Here is an 8,361-nt window from a genome sequence, read left to right on the forward strand (position 1 = left end):
TGTTGCTCAGACAATTCTTTGTATAAGAAATTCAATGCACAATCCACTTATGGTCACGTCACATCACATTCTCTTATGAACTCTTACTATAAACTTAACTCTAGCCTGAGGTTACAACTCTAGCTTTAAAAGTAGATTTTGCTCAGCTTTGTCAGGTGAATTTCTATGCCCAACATTTGTTACCAATAACAGTCCAGAAGCATGCCGATAAAAAAAATCCAGCACTACAGTATTCTGAACAGTTGAAACCAAAGGCTGTCTATATTATTTGCTAATTGATTCCAAGTGCTTTTAGCCATTTTCATAAGCAGAATGGTTTTTAGCATTAGTGGGGGGGGGAGCACAATCTTTTATAAACACTTCATAGTTATCACATGCCCTAGAGGAGTATCTTTCTTCTAATTGTCATGATGCAGATGGAAAGCTTAATAGGAGAGATAGAGGCGACACGAAGAAAAATGCAATTCTCTGTCCTGTATAAATTATGTCGCGTTATATCATTTCTCTTAAGCTGCATTAGCTATTTTGCCTTGTTTCTGTTTTGTGTGGTGTACAGTACTGTGACTTCTAAATGGCTTTAATTTAAGTGACTTGAAATACTAGAGACACGTTAGTGATGTTAGTGATGAGATGAGGCATACAGGTGGCCCTTGAGTTACAACTGCAGTTAGGACTGAGATTGCCACCACTAAGTGATGCGCTCTGATGGTGTAATGTCCCGTGACTGCACCACTCACATTGGCAAAATCCAGGCAGTCCCAGGTGTTATGGTAACCCAAGACAGGTGGGGCCTTAAGCAGCAAGAGAAAAGAATCCCACGTTCCACAGGTGGGATGGTGTAGGTCCTTGGAGGCCCGGTGCAAGTGATGTGCAGGCCAGGGGAGGAAGTGCTTGGTCTGGTGTGAAGTCAACAAGTCTGGGGAATGAGGAAATGGGGTGCATGGGATCTCAGGGAGGTTGTGGAAGGAGGGTGTGTGCTGATCTGTGATTGCAAGATAGGCACAGAGATGCACGTGTGCAGTTGCAAAGAGGCCCTGGAAAGAGAGTGCAGGGTAGACATATATGTGTAAGTGCAGTGAAGCCAGGGAACAGGGTGTAGACAATGTGTGAGCGAAGGGGGAGAGAAGGTATGAAGAAAGGCACTGGGGGTGACGGTGGGGGGGGGGAGAGAGACTTAGTCCAGCTACTTGCAACCAACCTTGCCAGTTTCCCATTGACTTTGCTTGGGGGAAGCCAAGCAGGGAAAGCCATAAACAGCAATCATAGGACTGCAGGACATTGCAACTGGTTGTAAGTGCGATCTGATTTCCAGACACCCGAATTTTGTTTATGTGATTGTGGGACATTGCAATGGCCAGAACTTTGAGTACACTGGTTGTAAGTCCCTTTGTTCATCACGGTCACTGAACAAATGAACCACGGACTCCCTGTAGAGGTATGTAGGCCGTCTACTATTTCAGTAACAGTTATTTGCCGGGTTCTGTCATTGCCCCAAGAAAACAAAACATTTTGACAAAAGGATTGCAAGCTCGAATAACCAGAGGGAAAAGAAAGAACGATCAGGCTAAGAAGAGCAATTATTCCAGCTCTCCTGTCAAGTAATATTGCCCCTGGATGTGGAGATTTCAATCAAGTCTTATGATTTATCCACTATCTAAGCCAGTGGTAATAACCTCATAGAGTTCTACTTCCTAGCGCAGGGGTCTCCAACCTTTGGTCCGTGGACTGGCAGCAGTCTGCGGCATGCCAGTGTTAGATACAAAAATAGTCACAAATTGAAATCCACTCTGAGTTGCAAATAGAAAAGAGGTTTATTAGACTTTACAACAAAGTCTAAAAAGTAATGGTTTGCAAAGCGTGGTGGATTCAGGAAGGCAAACAATTTAATGTAGCCAAGCACTGAACCACACCCCAAATTCCAAAATCACATATTATTATACATCCTATCGCGATGCCCCATTCCCTCCTCCATGGCCCCATTGGCTTAGGCTTTGGAGGTTACAATCTATCAGAAGTGCCTAAACAGAATACATTATCTCCGCCCCTGTTTGCTTACATTATACTAATAAGATCCCTCCCCTACTATCCTGTTTACTCAGACCATATATGTACATGCTTATCAATTCTAGAGGAGAGATGTCTCCCATCTTCCACACCTGCCAGGGGTACCAGGCACTAGAAGGTACTTAAAAACAATTCCTAGATGGTGACTCACACTGGGCCCCATGGTGTAACTCCTGTTCTCCCCCTCTCTCCACTTGAGGCTTGTATTTTTCCCCATATACTCAAAGCATCTACTCAGGCAATTGATTATAAAATGATTATTATAAAATATAAAATATGATTACATGATAATACTAAAAGCATATATATATATTTAAATTTCCTCGCTACTTCCAGTTATTTTCCACACCAGAAACCAGGCCGTGCAAACAAGCAAAGCCCCATCTGTGGGACGCAGGTAGGATGCGAAACCACACCCCCTCTAGTCCGCAGGAGATCCTCTTTCCACGGAACTGGTCTCTGGTATCCAAAGGTTGGTGGGGCTGCTGCTCTAGCATGCAGGAGAATACTTTGAAACATGGCATAACCTCTGAACTAAGTCTGCCAAATAGGATCCACATGCAAACTTGTTGGTGATATAAACCAACAAGTTTATTATACTTCTTTATAGAGTTCTTAAGGACAGGCAAACGCTTCTACATTATTAGTAGATGTAAAAACAAGTCATCAATGAAGTCCAGAGGTGGAGTAAAATGCAAACGAAGGGGGAAATCATAAATTTTTAGTAGCGGATCTTTTTACCACCATGTTGAATCAATACACTGACTACATGAAAACCATGCTCTATGTTAGTTAACCTTGGAAAAGCTAAATAGTGTTGGATGGGGTCCAAACTTGGATGGGAGACTGTTTGGAATCCCCAGAGGGGAGACCATATTGAGAGGCTGAAAAAGCAACCTGGACTAAGGCAATAGCAAACCTGTTTTGTACTGTTGCCAAGAATCTACACGGACATGTTCATGTAATCAAAAGGAGTCAAGTTTGACTTGAGGGAGACTTTAACTTGTAAGTCCGTCAATCCTTGTATCATACACATTGTCCCTAGCAGCAGAACTTTGAAGCTCCTGCTCCAAGATCTTACAATTCTGAAATTCTGCCAGAAACAAGAAACAAATTGGAACTCCTGCTTCCATTGCCTGCATAGAGGCTTCATTTGGCTATAAAACATTTCTTTGTGATAGTTTTTAGCAGTCATCTGTAACAACAGACTAAGGACCTTTGTGACTTTTACCAAAGAAACCTGTCTCAATCCCTCTGATACTGGGACCAGCCTTTTGAACTTCAAGTGTCTGCATATAAAATGAATTTGGGGGCACCAATTATTAAATAATGAACCATTAAACTACTTGCATTGGACCAATTGATCATGGTCTAATCTTAAGTTTCAGAAAAAGGGATTCCCCACCCCCCACCCCATCGTGCAGAAATGAATAACAAGATAATAATTTGGTTATCTATAACCAGAATATCACATTCTGACACCTTCATCCGTTTCCTGTTTGGGAAAAAGTCTTGCTGATGAGAACAGCTTGAGGAAGAATTTAGTTTTTACCAACTACCAAAGGCATGCACTGGAGTTCTGACCGCATCTTGCTTTTTTATGGCTGTCCATTGTAATCTTTTAAGCATGGTCTCAATTTTTTTTATTCAGATGAACGTAACCATATGGAAGAAACAGAAGAAAGAGACAGAGAGAGAGAGAAAGGAAAAGAAAGACAAAAGAGACAGAGAAAGAAAGAAAGAAAGAAAGAAATCAGGGAATGGCAAGGTGATATATATATATCATGTCTGTAGCAGTGGAAAAATTTATAAATGACTTGCATCTGCTCTAAATCCCTTTGTGAGCATGGAAAATACAGTAGGATAGATTAAACTCGTAAATTAGGATGTCCCTGTTTTCACTCAGTCCACCTCCCCTCCACTCACTGGTAAATACCTTGGAGAACTTGCAAGAGTCTATAGTTGACACACTACTGGGCATCAAAAAAGAAATGGAGAAATAACTGTGAGCGAGAGAAAAGAATGATGGTGTTGGTACTTTGAAACTTTGCAGAGTACAAGCCTGAGTAATCCATGGCCTCTCAAATGCCTTACAGCGATCAATTCTTAACTTTCTGTCTTAAATGCCATCATTTTTCACCCTTCGGTTGGCTCATCCCTCATTTTCTGTTCCAGAAAAGTCCGCTTTTTTCTTAGTGATTTTAACAGCGGCTTGAAGTTGTGCTAATGTCCTATCATGGTGCATCCCCACAAACAATTAACCTACCACCTGGAGGCTAAATTCCTGTCTCAGTTGTCTGCTGGGGACTGCAAAAACACTTAACTTGTCAAGAGCATGCCAAATCATAGGACTCATGACTTGTAGACTGCTTTGGCTTGGAGGCTTGCACATTAGTTATTTAAAATAATTGAGGCTGTATGGCACAGATGTCAAACTCGCTATGTTATGTAATGTGTCATGACGTATTGTGACTTTTTTCCCATTGCCAGCAATGGGGTGGGCGTGGTTTTGGTGTGATGCATCCGGCCACTAGCCGGCAGTTTGACACCCCTGCATATGTTATCAACTGCATTGGAGATTACTTGAGAATCTATGCCATCCTCCGCTTCATAATGAAAGGCTAGTGGATACAAGTGCATTAAATCAAGTAAACTTATTTTGCACAATTGTTAGCTGCCGATGTTGGTATGATAATAATCATTGTGGATGCTTTTTGGAAGGGACACATTAATTCCTCCATACATCTTTCAAGTTTGGTTGGATGCTGTGTAGCTGTGTAGCTCATCCTGGAGTTGAAAGAGAAAAGCAATGAATTCTAGTTCTGCAACATTATCCTGGAATATGTATATTTGCCTTCATTCATTTCTAGTTTTTTCCATATTGCTTATTAATAAAGGACTGAAATCCTAAAACAAGTTTCTGATCTTAGAAGAAAACCCTGTGGTGGTCCAATGGACATTTATATAGAAAGCTCTAAGCAAACTGAGTACTTATTGTGTTGAGCAAGTTTGCCTCTTGTGGATTTGCAATCGGTTAAAGAAAAGGGATACGAAAGTAAATACGAAGTTTTCTTCGTGGAAAGTCAGAACTGATGCTTTTTAGTATAAATTATCTGGTGTCAATCAGAGAGCTCAATAGTTGAGGGAGGAAGACTATGCAAATGTTCTTCCAAGGAGGAACCCCTGCATTATTTCTTCTACATCACAGTTGTAGGAATTAAATTATCAGAATTTAATTAGCTATGCTGTGGAAGAGAGTTATCTGTCCCAGGAACACAACAGGTGCAAATTCCTAGATGAATGCAAATGGACTGTGTGAACTGAATATGTCATAATACAGCAGCCCTGGAAAAAATCCAGATCAATGTATATTGTGGCAACTTTCATTGGTGAGATAGATATATGCTTTTAAACCTCATGGGGTAAAATTCAAAGCAGTGTTTTAAAAGTCCAATTGGCTTCTAAGTGATTTGTTTTCTTGTTCAGGTTAAAACTTTTTATCTCTTGCATCCTACCATGAGTATCTCCTTCAAACTAGCGCGTGATCACCCTGGCCTCAAATCTGCCTCATTTTTTCACCTACTTCAAGATGAGATCAACCATTGCTTTTATTTCACCATCCAAAATGCACTCTGCTGGCACCAATGTTTATTCAGGAAAGGACTACATAAATTAACAGTCCCTGGTGGATTTTGCACCTTGTTTTAACAGACCTGCTCTGTTTGGCTTTGTGAACAGCAGTGTCTTTGTATAGTTTGGATTTATTAGCTATATTCGGGAGAAGGGCGGTATAAAAATTTAATAAAACTTAAACTTAAACTTAAACATATTGAGGTACCAGTGAAGGGGAGAAATGTATAGCAAACAGTACAAGAATCACAGAGTAGCCTGAGGTAGGATTTTTTAAATGTAAGAATAAAAACTGTGTCAACATAAAAGATACAAAGGAAAATACTAGAGTGGTCCTAAGCATTCGTTGGAACATCTCAATGGTAGGATGCTGTCACATAGCTAAGTGCCTGACCAACAACATCTTGGCAGAGCAGAAGAAACATGTTTGTTTTATGTACATGTGTTGGCACATGTGTGCATGTATCTTCCCACACTAAAAAGCTAGATCTGGTATAAATTTACTCCACAGCTGAAGAAGTATGGAAAAGCTCAGTGTCTGGAGGATTCTCAACTTCATGTACCCTCCCCCCTTCATGCCTTTTCTACATAAGGTAGAATAATGTAATTTCTTGATTCAAAATTGGAGCTTTCTCTGCAACTGTGAAAGCAGAAAAAGACAATATTCTGGAATTCCAGGGCAACCTATTCTAGTGCCCATAAGATAGTGCTATAAAGAATATAACTCCCTTTGGAAGTTTGGAGCTCTGGTGGCGCAGTGGTTAAAAAGCAATATTGCAGGCAAACTCTGCCCACAGCTTGAAGTTCAATCCTGACAGGCTCAAGGTTGATTCAACCATCCATCCTTCTGAGGTCGGTAAAATGAAGACCCAGATTGTTATTACCTCTTCTTCTGAAGGTATTTGTTCATTTTTCCAACATTGCACATACCTTATTCTTGCTGCAGTTACAATATGTAAAACCAAGTATAAATTTTGCTTATTGATCTTTTCTGGTACTATACCTAATAAAAAAATTCAGGATTAAACACTACATATCTCCTAATATTTTTTCTAGCCAAGCATGTATTTTTTTTCCAATAGGCCTATACCTTGTCACATGTCCACCAAATATGATAGTATGTACCTAGGTTATGTTTACATTTCCAACATTTACCTGATACATTTTTAAACATTTTTGCTAGTCTAGCTGGAGGTAAGTGCCATCTATAAAACATTTTATACAAATTTTCTTTATACGCAGTTGACATTGTCAATTTATGATTTCTCTCCCACAATTTTTGCCATTTTTCTAATTCTATATTATAACCAAAGTTTTCCACCCACCTTATCATTGTCCCTTTAATTTGTTCACTTTCCATCTCTAAAGTTAATAAAAAAATATACAATTTCTTAATTAATTTCTCGTCAGAAGTTAATAATATCTTATCAAACACATTTTGTTCTTTATAAAATCATACATTTTCATATCTTTTTCATATCTATTTTGTATTTGTAAGCGTACCCACCATGACATGTTGATGCCCTGATGTTCCAGCTCTTGTTTCGATTTTAGTGTCCCGTCAGTATTTAAAATGTCTCTATATGTCCAACTTTTTTCAAAATCTAACAAATTTGTATGTGAAAAAGCTTCAATTGTTGATAACCACCCTGGAATTTTTACATATATTTTCATTTTAATTTTTCCCCATACTGTTATCAAAGCATTTCTAATACAATGATTTTGAAAATATCCATGGATTTTATTTTTCCCATACCACAAAAAAGTGTGCCATCCCAGCTGTAAGTCATGTCCCTCCAAATATAACAACCTTTTATTCCTAAGCATTATCCATTCTTTCACCCATGTTAATACAGATGCTTGATAATACAAAGCCCACTCAGGTAGACCAAAGCCTCCATTTTCCTTAGTATCTTGCAAAGTTTTCATCTTTATTCTAGCTTTCTTTCCTTGCCATACAAACTTCAAAACTAATGAATTCAACTCTTGAAAAAAGTTTTATCGGAATTGTCTGAAACAGAAATAAAATCTTAGGCAATATATTAATTTTAACTGTAGCTATTCTTCCTAATAATGACAATTTTAAGTTCTTCCATTTTCCCAGGTCTAACTTCATTTGTTTCAATAACCTTGTGTAGTTATCTTCTTTTAATGTTGAGCACTTAGCTGATAAATATATACCCAAGTATTTTACCTTTTTCATTATCTGTACCTCTGTCACTTCTGACATTCGGCTTTTTTGCTTATCCGTAAGATTCTTAACTATTATCTTAGTTTTTTCTTTATTAAGTTTTAGTCCCGCTATTTCACCATATTGTTCTAATTTCCCCCACAATTTTGGAATCATCTCCAAGGGATCTTCCAAAATAAATACCAAATCATCAGCAAATGCTTGTAATTTATATGTTTCACCCTTTATCCCCAACCCTCTAATTTCTGTATCTTGTCTTATATTTCGATTTAAAACTTCCAACGTGAAAATGAATAACAGAGTGGATAGAGGGCATCCTTGCCTTGTGCCTTTCCTTATTTCAAAGCTCTCAGTACAATCTCCATTCACAATCACTTTGGCTGTTTGTTTATTGTATATTGTTTTTACCATATTTATAAAATTCTGTCCAAAGTCCATTGTTTGTAATTGATGAATCATAAATTGCCATGAAAGAT

Source organism: Vipera berus, assembly GCF_964194415.1.
Source record: "Vipera berus genome assembly, contig: HAP1_SCAFFOLD_242, whole genome shotgun sequence".
Taxonomy (NCBI): domain Eukaryota; kingdom Metazoa; phylum Chordata; class Lepidosauria; order Squamata; family Viperidae; genus Vipera; species Vipera berus.